The sequence below is a fragment of the Parasteatoda tepidariorum genome, chromosome 7 (genome assembly GCF_982258835.1).
Source record: "Parasteatoda tepidariorum strain Cologne lab strain chromosome 7, Ptep-v5.0, whole genome shotgun sequence".
Lineage (NCBI taxonomy): Eukaryota > Metazoa > Arthropoda > Arachnida > Araneae > Theridiidae > Parasteatoda > Parasteatoda tepidariorum.
Window position 1 is genome coordinate 16,729,852 of NC_141761.1, and position 20,017 is coordinate 16,749,868.

Consider the following 20,017-nt stretch of genomic DNA (forward strand, 5'->3'; position numbering starts at 1 on the left):
TTTCTAACAATTCTTGCTACTCTTTTTTTTCCAAACTAGCACATTGTGGATTCTTCCTATTTATATGTTAACTTAGAAGCTCAGAAGTTAACTCTTTATTGAGTTTTGATAAATATGCATGCTTTGTGTAATCTTTTTATTTATGCCACGTTTGTTCTTCACTTTTGGCATAAGTAGAACTTTTATTCTTGATATTGATTTTATTACCCATATTTATGCAATTGTTTTACAGTAAACTTCCGATTATCCACAGGTAGAGAATTCAGATCATCAGCGCTTCACCTTTTTTTCACAAGGACAAACAACATAACGTTTAGAATTGAGAACTAACAAATTCATAGAGATGAAACTATTTCAAGACTTTTGAGAACAACATACTAGCAAAGATTCATGTTTGTAGTCTAGATGTTCGCAACTAATCAAATAATAGGTCTACACTGAAACATTGCAGCTTCAAGTGCAATAAATTAGTAATAAGGAGCACTAAAAATGGTGAGAAACAGCAAAACAATGTGAGTCATGATTTACAGTTGTGGAACTATGAATACAGGATGAAGTTCAAATTTCAATGAATAGATTCCATCAAAGCAGTTTCTTCTCCTGGATGGTATTGTTGCTATTCAAAGCAATAATATTGATAGCAAAGTTTTTCCATCTTGCCTTAATTTGATGACTGGGAATGTATTATCCTCATGGTCATTAAGTTAGTCAACACATTCTTGGAACCCTTAACAGATTATCCCCAAATTTGCTTATCCGCGCTTCAAGGGTCACTCAATTCAGTAAATAATCGGGAGGTTACTGTATAGTTAAAAACTATCAACAAATTACTAATGCTGAAATTGCTAACTTCTAGGTCATGGGGAAATTGTCTTTCTTTTTTTTAAAAGAACTGAATCTTTGTTTATTATATGTAAAAATAAAAAATATATAATATTAATAACTTTTTATAAGTAGAGCTAACTAAAAGATCCAAATTGAAATTACAACATTTAGATCTTAATCTAGTTAAAACTATAAGTGAAACTTTTTATGCAAATATTCTAAATTTTTTTTGGTGCAAAAAGGAAAGAAATATATGTTGAGCAAACTTCCAATAAAAATTATAAAAATAAATTTTAAAAAATACATCTAATTTTGGATATAGTTTTTTTAGCTATTCAGTTTATTTGTTTTTTACAAAGCTCACGTTTTTAAATCAAAACTATCTGTGGGACACAAAAAATAATGTATTCATAATTATCCAAACACTTTTAATTAAATTTTTTTTAGCGTTTTCTCAATTAATAATATTTATATCTTATTTGAATACAATCCCTTATTCGGCAGTCATTTTCCTAATGTAATTATTTCGGTAATTATGCATTGAAAGAAATTTCTATAAAAGTAAGTTATTATATAGTTTGTACAAATTAAATTTTTTTTTACTCCCAATTTATTGAAGAAAGCTGGGGGGACAGTAATTACACTCAATAAAGTAACACATGGAGTTTTTAAAATTAAGTAAAACTTATATACTATAAAATCAAACTTTAATATTCTTTCAAGAAAAATGCTCTTTATAACCCGGGAATTTTATTTTATTCATCTAAAGCCACCAATTGAGTTTTATTGCCACTTTATGTATTTGGGATAGTTTATACACAAATATTGGGGATATATTCAAAATTATGTGTAGAACAAAATACTCAAATTAATCTATGAATATGAATCATGTATACTTAAATCAATTAGAAATTCATACTAAATCAGATTAGATGTGAATTCATCTACAGATTTCTTGATTAATGTAATAAATTACTTAAAAGTTCAAAATTCCATTTTGGGAACAAAGGAACAGTTATGATATTTCATTTGCATTATTTTCTTAAAAATATAATTTAAATACAAAGTAAGTGTAATTGGTGCATATTTTTTTTTTGCTCATTTAGAATTTTTAATCACAGTTTAACATGAAATAATAGTAATTAAAAAAATAAGACAAATAAAAAAGAATGCTTTAGCATGGACAAGTTAAAGAAAAGAATTGAGAAAAATGACTCTTTTAATTTTTGACGTGTATGAATTTGGTGACACGATTTTCCTGCTCATTTTAAAGCATCAATATAAACAAGATTTAACCCTTCTACTAAGTTTTTAACAGTTCTTTAAAATTTGTTTATTTTGTAAATAATAATAGAATGTTTTTTTGTGAAAATTTTTTTCTATCACTTTAATAAGATTCCATTACTTTTCATTATTTTTTAAGCATGCTACCTTTTTTCAATAAGTCAATATAACATTTTCATGAAATAGTAATGTAATACATTTAATTAATTGTGTTAAGCAAGATCAAATACAGGGAAACTTTAAATATTAGTTAAAGTAGTGCAAATATCAAATAATTCTTTATTCTATTGCCTTAAAGTCAAATTTAATATTTATTCATTCACTGTGATCATAATTATTGATAAGCTTGCTAGGGGTTAAATCTTTATTTAAAAAATTGTAATTAAATCTGAAGAATTGAAATATATTTTGTCTCCTGAAATCTTAAGTAATATTCTGTGGATACCTGAAAAATGAGCAAAATAAAATCTTCATTTTAAACTCTGCTGAATTTCTCTTAACATAGTACAATTTTGATATTCTGAATCTCTTCTGGTAAGAAAAAAAATTTAAATATCTTATGCTATTTGCAAATAAGTTTAGTTAAATTTAATATAGTTACTAATATCAAAATAACTTTCCTTTCTTACTATGCAACTTACAAAATGTATATCACACATTAAAAAAAAAATTTATTCATAAAAATCATTTTTTCAGTTATATTAACATTTACATGAATGAAATAGTTTAGTTTTCACTATTTAAATTATGAATTCTAAGAGAAATAAAACTTATTTCTCATTGTTTAATATTGTTTATTTTTAGTATAATTTTTTTTATTAAAGCATTTAATGAATTTTTCAAATTTCTTATACAATATTTAAAAATTTTTCTTTTTTTAATTAAGTTATAACTCAGGAAACTGATTTATTTGTAAATCTATATATATATATTTCTCTTACACGGCGACAAAAAAAGCCTCATTACAACTTCCCGAATGGCAACGCTAGAAAATCAACCAATGATTGCCGCTAAAAATGTCACATGCCAAATCTAGCTGAAGTGGCTCAACATATAGCCCTTTTAAAAACGGAAACTGGAATAACCAGAGAGAGCATCAGCAGGTTGTTCAATTCAGCTGCGGCAATCTCATACTATTAAGCTAGGCAGAAGTGAGTAGTCTTTGTTGATAGATCTCCATTTTAATATTTTGTCAAAAGCGCTTTTTTTCACAAATTTATGTAGACTGAACCAGTTTTTAGTCATGGACAACTTTATGTTGTCCTCTCTAGGGTTAGATCATTTGACAGCCTAACAGTGATAGCTCCAAGTCCAGAAATTTATAATTGTGTGTTTAAGGAAGTTCTTAATCTTTAATAGTAATTATTTTTTGTTATTAACAAAGCCCTTAATCTTTCTCAGTATTTGTTCGTATTTAGTATTTATTTCAAATTAATGTTTAGTATCTGCAAGTTTTTCTTATGTATGTCAAAGTTCAACGATTTATTCTTATGTTTTTAACAAAGTTGTGAATCGTTCATGGTTATTATTTTTTAAAAACATAATGTTTTGTTTATGCAGGTTTTTCCATTGCAATTCACTTATTTCAATTTTTAATAGACTTAATTATAGCCAAAATTTTAACCTTTTTAAAGAGATATCAGTTTTAGAAATTTTATCTTAAGATTTTATACTATAGCACATTTCTAATGGGCTTAACGAATTACATGTCATTTATTTGAATTCAAATTTATTTTAATGACTTAGTATTTACTACAAAGATGTAATTTTTAAAAAAAAAAAAGTTGTTATATGGATTTGAATGATTGTTTTGAGCATTTTGCGCATTTGCAATGTACCTAAGTTAGTCGCGAGCAAAACGAGCTTGGCTTGCGAAGCAAACCATTTAAGATTGCGTAGCAATTTTCGGGGGTTGGTGAGCGTTAGCGAGCAGGGGGCGCAGCCCACTTGTTTATTTTAATTCTTTAATGACTCGTTCCATATATATATATATATATATATATATATATATAACTTATGTTGCCTACTTTTTAATAAAATTAATTTTGTAGCAGATTTTCTATGTACTTTTGAGAGTAATGGGCATTTCTACATCAATCATTCAATAAAAAAATTACGGTCAATAATTTGGATAAGCTAAACATGTTTGAAATTTCGAAAATTTACAAATTTTTTACAATTTGTGAATTAATAGATAGAGAGTTGACCTAGAGAGCTAAATTGTGTGATATTAAGATTTTCAGAGCATTTTATGGCATGTAGCATAGCTAAACTATGAAAAAAATTTTTTTTTACTTAAATGTAAATATTAAAGCTTTAAATTTTTTTAAAATAATAAAATTTAATTTCCTTTCTCTGTTTTGGAAAAGTTGACACCAAAAAAATAAATTAATAAATAAAAAAACAGCCAAACTAGTCTTTAGTTTATCATTTGCATAAACCAAGTAGTAATTAAAATCGCAAAATTCGCCATTAAAAAGAAGTTTTATTAAAAAGTGGCTTCTTCATTTGAACTACTAATTTTCATAACCTATTCTGGTCAAAATTGTGATATTTGTTATTCCTTTTATTAAATAACTCATAATAAAATAATTATACCCTAGGGAACAAATTTTTTGTTGTGTTTATGCAAGTACTTGATCTTAATTAATTCCAATGTATGAATTTCATATATGTAATTTCCAGTTTTGTTTCTTTAAAGCTGAGTTCACAACTATATAAAGAATGTATTGTGTGTGTATATATATATATATATATATATATATATATATATATATATATATATATATATATATATATATATATATATATATATATATATATATATATATATATATATGTTATTTTTAAACATTGAAAAAATTAAAAAGTAACATGAAAATTAAAAGTAACATTGCACAATGTATTTTTGAATGAAATAATAACATAACATAAGAATAAAAATTGATGTGGTCCAAAATATTAAAATATTTTATTATAAGCACTACAATTCATTTATAAAAGGAGAAAAAAAATTACTTATTTGAAATTACTTTTCAGCATCACCTTTAGCTTTGATCACTGCATATAAACAATTACATGGAATAAACAAGTGTTTGACAATTTTCTTTCAAGTCTTAGTAGTCCTAATGCTTTTCGCTTTTTGTTAATTAGAGCAACTTCTTATAGTTCTTTCTTTATTATCCATTAACTATCAGTTGGGTAAGATCTGGGGAATTAACTGGCTACGGTGCCATTATGATTTTGTATTAAGCAATATTTTAGTGTATGGTGTGAGGCTAGTTGAAAAATAAAATCATCTTCATTTGTGCTCATGCAATTCCATACTATCACACCAGCTTCATGCACTTTTTCCGATACTATTGTATAAATGCATATCCAAACTCAAATGCCTTGATTTTCATAAGAGGCACAGAACATAGTTTCGTCACTAATATTTTCTTTCAGTCTTTCAAGCCCCATAACAAACTTGATTTGTATCATCACTTTCTTTTAAGCTTTTGTTTTATAGTCTTAAATAGTTTTGTTTGAGAAAAATATGAAATTGAAGGTGCTGAATTGATTTTTTTTTAACTTCACCATTCAGAATTTTTTTTTTTTTCAATTTATGTTTGATTTTTGGTAACCATTAAAATTATTATTTCTTTTTATTCTACTGATACTGCTATATGATTCTTGGTGAGAATAATCTGAACTGTTAGCTATATATATTTGAATTTTACTTGTTTGATATGAGTTATTAACTCTAAGTTTTATTGATTCTGAAATATCAGGAAAAACGTTCCCTTTTGAAACAAGCATAAAACACAGAAAATCAAAATAATCGTTTAACAAATCAATAAATTAGTTTTTTTCTTGGATATTTAATATATATTTCAATAAAACAATTTTTTTTTTTAGTTTGCCCTTTGTCTTTTTTAAACGTAGTCTGGCATATATCTGCTGTTATAAAAAATTTCCTTATTTTTTTCTTTAATTTTTCCTTAGCCCATTATAAAGCCTGTATTGTATGACATATTCTGTTTTCCTATGTTTTAATTTATTTTTTCTCAAGTGCAGTCTCACTTTTCAAGTCAAGATCATTATAAATAAAATACACCGTTCATATCGTTATAAATAAAATATTAAGAAACTACTCCAACATAAAATTATAATAACTATGTATTTGACTAGTAAAATAAGCTTATTTTGCAAAAAATATCGACCTTTAAAAGAAAAGTTTATTTGAAAATTGACTAACCCTGAATTTTTATTATAAAAACTTTTTGTTCGACTTCTAAACTTATAAGTCCATATTCAAATACTAACTAAATGTATAACTTTAAATTTATAATTTTTATTCAGTAAGGGTCAGATATTCCATTTAAATGCTTGACTTATGTTTATTTTGTCCTAAATTGAAGTACATCAAAATCAGAGGAGCTTCATTATAAAGTAATAAACTAATGCAGTATATATACCTGAAACTCAGTAAAGTTGAAGTCTCTATGCACCCTTTTAACTTTCAAACAGCTGCAGCTATTTTAAAATGTCTGTGGCTATTATTGTGTCTAGGTATTGTAAAATAGCTAGTACTGCATGATTATATTATTTAGAATGCCAACCCGAAGAAAGTTGGGGATTTGTCTCGACAAGATATGCGCTCTATTTTTAAGAGATTAGGGGAAAAGTAATGATCATGTAAAGTCTTTGAAAATTATTTCTCATTTTGATAATGTATATAGTGCTTAAAAATATTTTTTAGGTGCTTAAAAATTATTTTTTTTACTTATTTTTGTGTGATTATGCTACACACCCTGGAAAAGCTCTTTGAGTACTTAAACTGATCATAATACAGCAAAAATTGCTAAATCCCAACTCTTTCATAAAAAGTAAATATTTTTTTTTTTTTTTTTTTTTTTTTTTTTTTTTTTTTTTTAATTACGCCCGCCATCGTCTTCTCAGACATAAGGCGTCTTGCAGTCCAATACAATACTGAAGTAGCTCCAGAAGGTGAGAGGGCACAAAAGTCATCAGAGGAACGAATGTCAAGAAGAGAGGGGCAATCTAATAAATGCTCCCCAGTCATTGGCGAAGTGCTACAGAGCACACAAAGAGGTGAATTGACCAAGTTAATTTTAAATAAATGGGCCTGTAAGTAGTCATGTCCGGTAATTAATCTAAGGCAAGCAACTCCCTCAGCTCTGGGAAGGAGGGAAAGGTGAGAGCGCTGCTGGTCATCAAGAAGGCTAGCCCAGGATTTCCCATAAGTTAAGTCCCTAAGAGCAGATATTGTTCTGTGCCTGCATTTGCTCTTAAGAAGCCGCCTTGCATTTCTAAGAGGAACTGGATGAGAAGATGGATGCAGTGCTGAAGCCTCTCTAGCCAACATGTCAGCCCGTTCATTTCCGTAAATGCCACAGTGGCCAGGGATCCACTGGAGGACTACCTCTCTTCCAGAACAAAGAAGAGAGTCAATGCGTTGTTTACACTTAAATTCGAGTTCAGAGGGATATAAATTATATTCAGAAATGGTCTGAATAGCAGCCTGAGAATCAACAAAGATAACAATGTTTTGTTCAGATGGTTCACCAATAGCTGTAATAGCCATAAGGATTGCAAACACTTCTCCATCAAAATTATCTGCCCAAGTGTCAAGAGGTTCTCTAAGGCTGAAATATTTGGAGTAAGCACCAGCTCCAGCTCTACCAGTTGAAAAAGTGGCGGATCCATCAGTAAAAACCTGCAGCCATTGCTCGTAAGGGTATCTCTCGTGTATAGTGGCCAGAGCGATAGGATACAACTCGGTCTGGTTGAAGTCCGATTTCCGAACAGGCAGTACCAAGTCCAATCTGGCAGTGGCATATCTCAGAAGGCCCGTAAAAACAGGTGGCCTATAGATGCAAAGTTTGGAGTTGGAGACCTCAAAGATCTCTGCAAGTCTCCGGTACTCAAAAAGAAAGGAATGTTGAGATTTAAGTCTAGTTTGAGGAAGATTGTAGTACGGCCAAAAGTGCTCCTTTCTCAACAATCTTTCACCAAGAGAAAGGACAGCATAAGTTCGTTTGTCAGATAAATTATAAATTTCTGTCTGTAGCTGCATGGCAGCAATAGGGGTTGAGATCGCAGAACCAGTGATGAGCCTTAGTGCTTTGTTTTGAACCAAATCGAGTTTTGATAACGCACTGTCAGAGGCAGTAACAAGGATTTCTGAACCATAGTCAAATACGGGTTTAATGTAAGAAGTAAAAGTGGAAGCAAGGACACTTTGGGATGAACCCCACTTTATTCCAGCGAGACGTTTCAATAGACCAAGGCGATTTGTCACGCTATCTGCCACTTGATTTATGTATTTAGTCCAGGTCAGTCTGGTATCAAGAGTTATGCCCAAGTAGGTAGCACAATCGGTCCGACCCAGAGTACTATTTTTGTATACCAAGTTAACATTAAACTTTTTGGTACTAAGGGTAAAAAGTTCAAAATTTGTCTTTTCCGGGTTAACCTTGAATTCGTTGTCCAGGGTCCAGGTTGCCAGAGCCTCTAAAGCCAAATTGAGTGTTTTCTCCAGCATAGAGATATCAGAGCCAGTAGACCAAATAACAAGGTCATCGGCATACAACAATGATTCAGTCTCTGGAACAGCATTTTTAATGTGGCTCAAAAGGTCATTTACCATAATATTAAAGAGGACAGGACTTAAAACTGAGCCCTGTGGAAGGCCCTGTCTGGTTTGCCCATACCCTGACTGAGAATTGCCATATTTAATGTTCAAAAATCTTTGTGAAAGAAAATCACTAATCCACTTAAAAAGATTTCCATACACTTTCTTATGAAGCAACTTCCTAAGAAGCAATTTTCTCCAAACTCTGTCAAACGCCGATTTAAAATCAACGAAGACAGCAAGTGTACTTTGCTTCCTCTGGAAGCCGTCCTTAATATGCTGTGAAAGTCTGACGATCTGTTCCGTTGTATTGTATCCACGTCTGAAACCAGCCTGTCTCTCAGAGATATGGCCACCATAGTCCAAAAAGAACTGAAGCCGATCAACGACCATTCTTTCAGTTAGCTTACTTAGGATACAGGTCAAGGAAATTGGTCTAAAATTTTGGATGTCCGTCGGGTCTTTTCCATGTTTCAAAATAGGTATAACATCAGCCTTTCTCCAGAGGCTCGGGAAAGTGCCACCCCAAGTTTTGTTTATAAAATTAAGGATTGTTTGTTTAGCTTTAACGCCTAGTTCCAAAATAAATTCAGGGAGGATGCCATCAGGACCAGCACTCTTTCCTCTCTTCAAGCAACGGAGTCCTCTCTGAAATTCCTTAGCAGTGAAAGGTGAGGAGAAAAGGCAGTTCCATTCTGGGTTATCACCAGAGGGATTTATTTCACCCCTCTTAATCCTAGTCTTTGGGTAAAAATTACTAACCCTGCGATAAAGTTTCAAAAAAGCTTTGGCAATATCTTGGTTTGAGGTTAAAGTTCTATTGCCAACCTTCAAAGGTTGTTTGCAAGGTTGTGTGCGCTTTCCATTTAGAGCAGATAGAAATCTAAAAGCTTTTGGTCCATCTTTTCGATAGTTCATATTTTCCAGAAACTTGTTAAAAGAAGAGCGTTTTGCATTTAAAATCTCTTTCTTTAAAATGGCCTGGCTTTTTCTTAAGGAGATACAATCCTCTAGGAGGCCAGTGGATTCTGCCCTAGCTCTTGCATGGTCTTTTTCTTCCTTGTGCGCCTGAAGCTTATCATTCCAGAAAGGTTTTGCATTTTTAATGTGACCCCTAGGGACACAAGCATTGGCACATTGCAAGATTGTGATAATGATCCGATCAAGGGACGTGTCATTATTTTCCTGTAAAGGGCAGTTTCCCAAAAGTGAATCTGTTAGTTCTGCATACCTCTTCCAGTTAGCCTTGCTCAAGTTCCATCGAGTAATTCTGGGTTCTTTAGTCAGTCTTGGCTCTGAGATAATCACAGAAAGGATCTTATGACCAGCACCACCAGGAGCCATGATAAGGTCGTGTTTTATCAAAGGTGTTAATCGTGGGTGAGACAGCAATAAGTCAGGATGAGAAGAACTGCCCCCATATGAAAGAAAAGTAGGTGAGGCCTTTGAGTTTTCAATAAAATCAATCTGGTTTGTATCAATAAAATCTTCTACCAAATTGCCAATAGGGCAGTTTTGGTCATAACCCCATCTGGTGGAGTGGGCGTTAAAATCACCTAAAATAATGGAGTGTTTATTCCAATCCACAATGAGAGAATTTAGGTCAGGTTTATTTCGAGGTGGATTATAAATGAATGAAATACGAAAGCTAATGTTGTTTTTCCACACTCTCAATTCAATTGCTTCCAAAAAGTCAGAGGATGTCATGGTATGTTTAATCAGTGGTTCTGCAATGAGAGTGTCTTTAACGAAAATAACAATTCCAGATGCTATTTGGCGAGAGCGTCTAAGAGAATATGATTTATAGTTCTTCATTGGGAAAAAATCAAGCTTGTCAGCAGATGAGCCGCTTTCAGCAATACCAATTGCATCAGGTTTTTCACGAGAAATAATATATTTAAGTTCAGTAAACTTGTCAATAGTAAGGCCACCGGCATTCCAGAAAAGAACCTTAAGGCCGGGGTTGTCCGTGCCCTTGAAAGGACAGTTTTTTAAAACATTTTTAAAAACCTTCATATAGTCTTCAAGATCAGTACAAGACAGCAAGATATTGGCGAAGGCTGTAGCAGATTCAGCATTACCCAGGGTGCACCACGAGGAGGCCTGCCACACTACACCCCAAAAAGTAAATATGTTCAGTTAAACCTATTTGCACAGAAAAACCCTTATAACTTCCAAACTATGAAACTTTCAAACTTCATTATCTTCACTTGTCTTTATGTCTGACACATATTAATTGATTTTTTGTAAATAAATAGTAATTTAAAAGTTTTTATACGAAAATGGCTGCAGAAGCTCACTTTGAACTTAAAATATCTGCATTTTGCTTTAAACTATAACTTTTGAAACATTTAACAGCTTTGTTCTAAATATTCTTATGTTCACTTATTTTGGTAGAATGATTCTAGAATTTATTTTCTTCCAATTTTAAGTAATAAAGTCTCCTAGTTTTACTAGTTCCTTAGCTTTGTGATTACATATTTGAGATTAAAAGAGTAAATATGATGTAAGTACTCATTTTTCCAAACATAGAAGTTATTTAAAATTTTAATAACGTCACTGGGAAATAAAATTATATATATATTGGAATGAATGTCTGTATGTCTTTGTGCTAAGTCTGTGTTCCAAAAATAATGAAATTTGGCATGTTTATAACTCACAGCACTAAGAAGATCAGTGTCATAGCATTCTATGACGAACTGTTCAAGCGGGATAAGCAAGCGACAAATTTCATAGTTAATTTGTCTTGCAAGGCACAAGAAACGTTACTGTTATAAATGTTACACTGAATAATAATGAAACCCAAAAACCATAAGATAGTGCAATTCTCCAAAAATGCCTTTTATTTAAAAGTATTCTTGTTCTGAAGGTTATATTTTTCTTCAAATTGTATTTTCATGTATCTGACATTCATTGCTTGAAAATATTTTACGTTTTTCAGCAGGTGAGCTACACTGATTCGCTTCTAACAGATCAGCATTTGAATCCCAGCCCTCCTTCTACCAGTTCCTCTTGCTGGTCAATGTCTTCTTCTGTATCCTTACCTCCAGGCAGAGTCAGAAGTAAGTTAGTTATTTGTCTATTTTTTTTTAAATTTAATTCTAAAGGCTTTTTCTTATTCCATTATAGAAAAATTTTTTTTCATAAGATTTTTTTTTCTTATTGTAATTTAAGCAATAGCTTTCTTGATTTTTTGGTGGTCAGCCAACAATTATCTAATCCGAATTCAACTAAATTAAAGAGCATTTTTACGCTAAATTAATTTATGCATTTTATAAGGTATTAATCATAAACTTTTGTATAGAAGAAAAGGAAATTCTTACTTTTTGAAGCCACAAACTTTTTATGTTCTACATTATTTTATGACTCATTTCAGTTAATTTTTACATGAAAGATTTTAACTAGATTTCCTTATGTATGCGCAAAATAAAAAGGACAACCCTAAGTAGCTTTTGATTTAATATTATCGGATCTTTACCTTTTAGGACTCAATCTTAATGGTTCAAGGGCGTGACCTCAAATATGCTGATTAATTAATGCAGGCAAAAATTTAAGTTACACACATAAATGTATTTTCTCTGTATAAACATACTTTTCTTTGTTGATGGTTTCAAATTTCAAACCCCCAGAATATAGGATCTAACGGTATTCTGGAAAATATATTCTGGATAGCCTGGGCAGGAGTCACTACCAGAATTTGAACCCCTTAATGTCAATTTTACTTTTTACGTATTTCACCATCAGTCTTAGAACTTTTTAAGCGAATTCAAAAGTTTTTGCTTATAATTATGCTTAAAAAAATTTATGAAGATTCTATACAAAATACAACTTTTAGTATATATAACTTTTTTTTAAATTTAATAGTAATAGTCAAAAAACTATTGGATTGTAAAGTATAGAAGTTTTTAGATCATTTTAAAGAATGCAGTTGTAAATTGCAAAATGCAAAATTTAGCAAAATTGTTCGATTAGTTTTTGGGAAATCAAATGCATTACTGTTAAGTAATATTAAATATTATTTGTGCATTTTAGAGTTCAGATCCTTAATAGTTAAAATAATTTAAAATAAAAAATGTTATTGAAGTAAAATTTATAATATTTAATATATATATCTTTCTTTTAAACAAAATCTGATTTTTATGTACCCTGATAAAATTGTCCTCCGATGTTTCGTTCAAGGCTGCTACAACCCTAAACACGAAATCACCTGGTATATTTCTTTGCTTAGCAAGTTAATTATTTTTTTGCTAAAACTACTTCGGCAGAGAGACCTTATAAAAAAAAGTTCTTTATATATCATTGTTAATAAGTCGGGTTGATTTTGGTTAGTTAGTTTTAAATGGTTTGCATTAATTAAATAATATTAACCTTTTTTTATTACTAATATTAAGAATTTTAGTGTAGTTTTATAGTTAAATGGTATTTAGTATTTATACATTTTATTAGAATTTTAATCATTAAACACAAAAAGAATTTTAAAAAAATTCTGATTGAAATGAAATGTTACACTGTTAAATCTGTATTTCTTAAACAAAACATGATTTTAACACTGATAAAATGTACACAGCATAAGTTAATTATTATTTTCTTTTTTTTTACTAAAATTACTAATGCAGAAAAATCTTAAATACTAATTTTGTTAATTTGTATAACAGAACAGGAAAACTTAAAAGATAGTTTATGTTTTCTCAGAATTAAGAAGAAACTTCAAAAACCCATCTTTTTCAAAATAGGTTAAAATGAATGTAAAATCTGCCTCATTGATCTGCCTTTAAAGGTGACTGTTTTTCTATCAGCGATTATTAGTATATTTGGGCATTACAATATCAGCGAAACATGAAGAGAATATATTCAAAACTTACATTCTGTGCTTGCATAGAAAAAAAAGTAGGATTTGTCAAAAGAAGACGGGCTAACAACTAAATTAATCACCAATCTGTTTGCAGAGTTGCTACTCCACAGGGAAAACCTGGGAAATGCACGGAATTTAAAAATCACCTCAAGAAACAGGGAAAATGCAGGGAATTTTGATTTTTTTCTTTGCATGCTGGGAAAATACAGGGAATTTTGTTTCTTACTTTTGTTTCCTATTATCTCTTGTTTCTTATTATCTTTTGTTTCTTATTATCTTTTAAAAAATGGTGACCACTCAATGCGTGATATTTAACCATGATATTTCAGCTATACTAAACAATATAGCTCACACAAGAACACAGTAATTGTTGTTTCCTCTTAATATATTGTGTATAATATGTATAGAGAATTTTTTTTCTCCAGATTTGAGTGGTAACCCTGATTTGTGTCAGTTTTGCTATTACTACAAGAATATATAAAACTTTTCCCAACTGAAGCAACCATCATTCACAAGCTGCATTATGCACGATTTGATCTTATTAGAGGACTTTTTGCTTGCTTTGTGAAACATGAAGCATTTTCAGCAATCGGAAATTAAACACAAAAAAAAGGATATAGCGAACGTAAAAGATATAGCAAACAAAAGCAATCATTTAAAAAGTGATTAAATTTATTTTATTTTTTTGAAAAAAGAGTTAATTAACTCAGCACCAAAATCCAAAATTTAAAAAATTATGTTGTATGTATAATGTATTTATGCAATAAAATGAAAAATAATTATCTAAGCAGTTGCTGATTATCATATAATTTTTCAAACTAAAATAGCAATTTTCGTATGTTAAGGAATTAATATATATTCCTACTTTACAGTTATTGATGTATTTCACAGGACTCTGGCTAGATTACATTATAATATGAACATGGTGATTCCAATTGTAAAAATTTATTTTATTTTCTAAATAATTTAAAAAGTCACGTTTCTGATATATTTGATGTAAATCATGGAACAGTATTAATTAAAAGAAATGGAACGTTAATGTATGTTCTCAGTAGTTTTAATTTTCTAAATCATGCAGTTTCTCACGTAATAATTGTCTCTTATGTGAACTGAAGAAAAATATAATTTCTAGCTTATTTTTTCAATTGGTAATTTTACTTTTTACTAAATATTAAGTATTGTTGTAATCATTTACTTAATAATAAATTAGTACACAAGTTTATGTCAACACATTGTTATCTATTATCTTAAATTGTCTGTAATATATTATTAAACGATTGCACACGCGTAAAATTTACTTGCTTGGAAATTCAGCTTTTTTTTTTCCTTTTGAACAATCTCATCCCTGTGTAATAATATTTTTTTTTTTAGGTGTCTTGGATTAGGTTGAAAAGATTTTCATCTGTTGACTGTTGGAGAGTATCCTTACACAGGTGACACTCGATTTCACAGCGTATACATGCAAATAAGTAATAATTGGGCACTCCAAATTAAATATCTGCAAATGAGGGCCTGTATGAGTGTCAGGTCCCACCCAAGAGTATTGTGGGTGGTGGGTGAGTCATTTATGATCCAAATTTTCTATCAATATTTGCTTGCAAAATTTTGTAATAGTGGAGTTTGGGACATTCAGGTCACTGCAAGGCTTAAGTGTCCCAAATCTTTTTTTTTATTTTTTTGCCTAAATTTATGTTTAGAATATTTTCCCTGGCTTTTATGTGTGCTATTTGTCACATGTTATGTTATTATTTTTGGTAAAGTATTTTTTCACATATATACAACGGCATTGCCGAGTGGGAGGATAAAAAACAGGTCTTAGGCAGGGAAGGAGGGTACAAAATTTATTTATTAATTATTAGACAGAAAACGTTTATCAAAGTGTGGTCACGAAATGTTGTGCTTCTCAATATAAGTTAAGGAAAATCTTGCAAAGTAAATCTAAAATGTTTCATTTTAGGGAATAAGGGAAATCTTAGTAATTTTAATTGGTTTATTAAATAGGATACTTGATTCCCACAAAGAGCAATATATATATATATATATATATATATATATATATATATATATATATATATATATATATATATATATATATATATATATATATATATATATATATATATATATGAACACATTAAACAGAGAAGAACTAATTCAAGAAAAAATATTACTAAAGAAAATTGAGAAGTTTTATTTTTCTGCACATAAGCTGCAGAAGCCATAAAATAAGATAAAATACAACGAAAACAAGGGGAAGAAATATTTTTTAAGTAAAGCATTTTGTTTTTGTGCTTCTAACATATTGTATTGATGTATTTTGCTTCATACGATACAATATTAGAAAGGACTCTGTTCTGTGGATGTAATTGTGTAAGCTAATGATGACATTATATCTTTTAATTTTTTATTGCCAACTTTTTAATTTTTTAATATTTTTAAAAAACTTTTATTGATTAATTGTTCTCATTTTCCCAAAAAATATTTTTGTCTTGTATTTTATCCTTACATTATACACATAAATTTAGTAATGCATATATATATGTATTACTAAAATTTATTAAAATTCTTTTTTTTTTAATTTTTTTTCTTCCTTTTTGTGCTGTATGTATACAGTAGAGTCCTGATTATCCAAGTTTCCGCTTTAACCGATCTATCACATATTTCAAGGATTTTTTGTTGTTGTTCTATTTTATTTTTAGAACTACAGCCAAAAAATAATCTGAATTTTTTTTTAAAAATATCAAGAAAACGATATTCAACAATTTGATCTGGTGAAATGATCGTTAATATTGTCAATAGTGAAAATGAATCTCGCGAAGATGATGAAGACAGTTACGATGAAAATCAACATATAAAAATCTCTCATGCAGATGGACAGATACGGATTTATTTTTAAAAGCTATCGAACATGCTATTGAATATGTAGAATGACAAAAAGAGTCAGCACCATCCTTCCTGTTATCTCTAAAAAAAAAATTATGAAACATTGCTGCAGAAAAGTTATGTGAAACAAAAAAGGACTTTTTTGAGTAAAAACTCTTTAATTTTCGTAGAGTATGCTCTTAAGTTTAATTATAATATGAATTGTATGTAGTCTACTCATATAAATTTGGTCAAAAATATTAACCCTACTCTTTTTCTTTCCTTTTTTATACTCGCTTTAACTGAGTTAGTTCACATTTACTCGAATAATTCGGACTCTACTGTACCCCGGGCGGAAAAGCGGCGACATTGTTGCAGAACTTTGTAGAGTTCATGCAGAAAGATTTTTCCTCCTTTGAAAAATAAAAAGCAATTACTTTTCATTTCTACAGAAATTTGCAATGCAATCTTCTTAAATTTTATGTAAAATTACCTATGAATTGTGCATCTACTTCATGGTGCATAGCGTTCTTAAAACGTGCTTAAAGGTGGGCGGCGGCACAGCCAAATGGGTGTAACTCTTAAGATAAGACCGCCATTTGGCAGAGGACTTGACTGTGGCAACCCTGGAATGCAGGAAGAAAAACTTTTCTTCCCACTCAGTCTGCTTTACATATGGCTTAGTGAATGTCGCTGTGGTTGTGCCGTACTCTACCATTTTGATGTTTATTACTAATTAACTAATTATTATGTAACCTTCTTTAAATATTAAATTAAACTTAAATATTATGGCTAGCTGGTGATTTTGCATTAGTTTATTTAAAAACCTATTTTCTTCTTTTTGGGTACTCCCCGTGCCTCAGGTGCTTATTTTCATGATTTAAAAGCTTTTAAAGGTGTTTTTTTTCATTGGGTATTATTAAATAGTGCTTAATTTTCCCTTTTCAAAAATGAGATTTTTTTCGTAACCATGTTGATTTTCGACACGTATTATGCAAAAGCGTGCTTTTCACATTGTTCTATTCAACGTTTTAACAATTCATTTCGGCGTACCGTCGGTCCATAGCGTATGAAAACGGCAATTATTTTACATGTTTGGTGAAATACTTTCGAGTCCGTTTGTGCGTCTATTGAGCTGGGTTCGGAGAGATTATTGCCTTCTCATGTGCAACTCTGCTGCATTTTGCAACATATTCTCAATTACCACCCTCTGATGTCAAACCGAAAAATCTCTCAATCATTTTATAACAGCTTATATAATCAAGAAAAATGTTCTTTGTCAGAAACTAGTTATTTTTTCATTATCATCTAAAGTCTTTGAAAATTAATTTGCATTTTGTTAATGCATATAGTGCTTCAAAATATTTTTTGAGTGCTTAAAAGGTGTTTATTTTTTGTTAAAAGATTTGGCTTCGCACCCTATACTTTTTAAGGCCATGATTCTATCGAATTTTTAGCAGTTATTGCGATTGATTTCTCCTTAGTTTTTAAATCCTATATTTTTTATACAATATCATTTATTACTTACCACAACGACCTGATCTTGAAACACACATTTGAGGAGTCCAATTCGCAGGATTTTGTCGTCGATCTTTCTTTTGGCAATTACTACTACAGATTTCATGATTTTTAATTATGTTTATTATTGTGATGAATAGTTACTAAGTACAAAATGCAAAGAGGGAAATAATTTGTGCGTACCCCCTAGAAAAAATTGAGAATATCACCCATAATATTAGAATTAAAAATTATTACATGTTCAATTAAAAAAAAATCATTTAGTTTTTTTAAACACATCTCTTTTGTTATTTTAAATTAGTAACATATATGTTTGTTATCATCAAAAGTATCTTGCAGAAAGATATTAGTATTAGAGAGGTATGTCCCACAAAGCCCGAAAAAATTCTGCCATAGGGACTATATATATATATATATATATATATATATATATATATATATATATATATATATATATATATATATATATATATATATATATAATATATAATCAATCCCTTATTATTACAGAATCGATTATTAAATTTTTTTTTACTGATTATTATTTAATGCTTCACAGTACCTGAAGCTAAAATAATGGAAGGTCCAGATATGTATTCAGAAGTAGGAAGCTCTATTAACCTAACATGTGTCATTGTGGACAGCCCAGAAGCCCCAGCTTATGTATTCTGGTACAGTCACAGTTCAGAAGGGTGGTCAAAATACTGCAGTCAGTAGGCGAAAGATCAGGGACGCACAACAGACAAATTCAGGAAACTACACTTGCTCTCCTTTGAATGCAGGTGCAGTCAGTTCCATTGTATATGTGGTCAAAGGTGAGAAATCTTACCCTTAATACCCTAACTGTAGTCCATGCCTAAAAACGGAATCTGCAGTAAACATTGAAAGAAAATTGCGATGTTCCCCCCGTATATTCGGAAATGTGGTTTTTCTGTGTTTTAGCAGAATTCCTCTTTTTTTTTTAAATTTAATTAAAGATTTTCTCTTTTCTGAATTCTTGAAAAAAGATCTGTTTTTTTGTGCTTTTTAGTGTATATGCAAAAACAATTTAAAATTACTTTCAGGTGATTTAAAATCACACGTCGTAATTTGTATTCACAATATTTTTAATTGAAAACCATGATCTATATTCATGGGAGTTTAAATTACACATCACAATTCATATTCCCATGATTTAAAAATCTCACATTAGGATTCAAATTTATCCAATTTAAGATCAAGATTTTTTATTTACACTATATAATAAAGAGTCTCGCATTGATATATTTATTTAAAGGCTATTAATATTCTGTCGAAATATGTTTTCTCCTTGCACTTTTTAATTTTTTGCTCAAATTTATGTATTTTTTCAATTATTTAAAAATTGCTTTGCATATACTTTAGATTTAATGCTTCTTTGGTTTTTCACTTTTCTCATCCAGGCTATTAATGTCATATTTGTTCTGAGAGCATTTGATTCTCGGATTTGGCCGATTTTAAAAACCGGAATATCTGCATTAAGGAAAAAAAATTTTAAAGTAAACTTTACAAATTGATTAACAGTTAAATTAATTATTACATTTTGTTTTTATTGACATTATTTTAATTTGACATTTTAAATAAACAGGAACTACATTTGTTAACTTACAGAAGGGTTTTAATATAAATAGCTTTTCCGAGTAACAAAATTTAAGTTTAAAGTTTTTGTAATTTTCAATATTTCTTTCTTTTTCTTTTTTAAGCCACTAAGTTCATTACAAGCAAATTTATAACATCTATTGTCGGTAGATCATTGAGACTGAATGATATTTATTCTGCAACTTTTCTTAATTTATGAACAGTTTTCATTTTTTACACGTCCTGTTTCCTAACTTATTAACTTAGAAGTATAATCTGCACATGTAACTTTGGCAGTAGGGTGTTGAAATAAATTTGTTATCCACATATTTTCAAAACTTAAGAAAATAGAAAATTTTAATTTTCAAAAGAAAAAAAAACGAACAAGGTTTTTCATAATTTAAAACGTATACAGTACAAAATGTTTAATTTTATAAAAG

The 20,017-nt window shown here is 29.7% G+C and overlaps 1 long non-coding RNA gene across 43 annotated transcripts in view; it reads left to right on the forward strand.

The window, feature by feature from the left end:
• LOC147806920 (uncharacterized) overlaps nucleotides 1-20,017 on the forward strand; it is a 57,397-nt gene that overhangs the window by 21,522 nt on the left and 15,858 nt on the right. For 11 of the 43 annotated variants that reach the window (XR_015435704.1, XR_015435700.1, XR_015435702.1 and 8 more), the window contains 4 exons: nucleotides 254-492; nucleotides 11,691-11,811; nucleotides 14,973-15,157; nucleotides 18,541-18,796. This is a non-coding gene — a long non-coding RNA (uncharacterized LOC147806920). The other 32 variants (XR_015435692.1, XR_015435697.1, XR_015435690.1 and 29 more) reach the window with 23 other exon arrangements.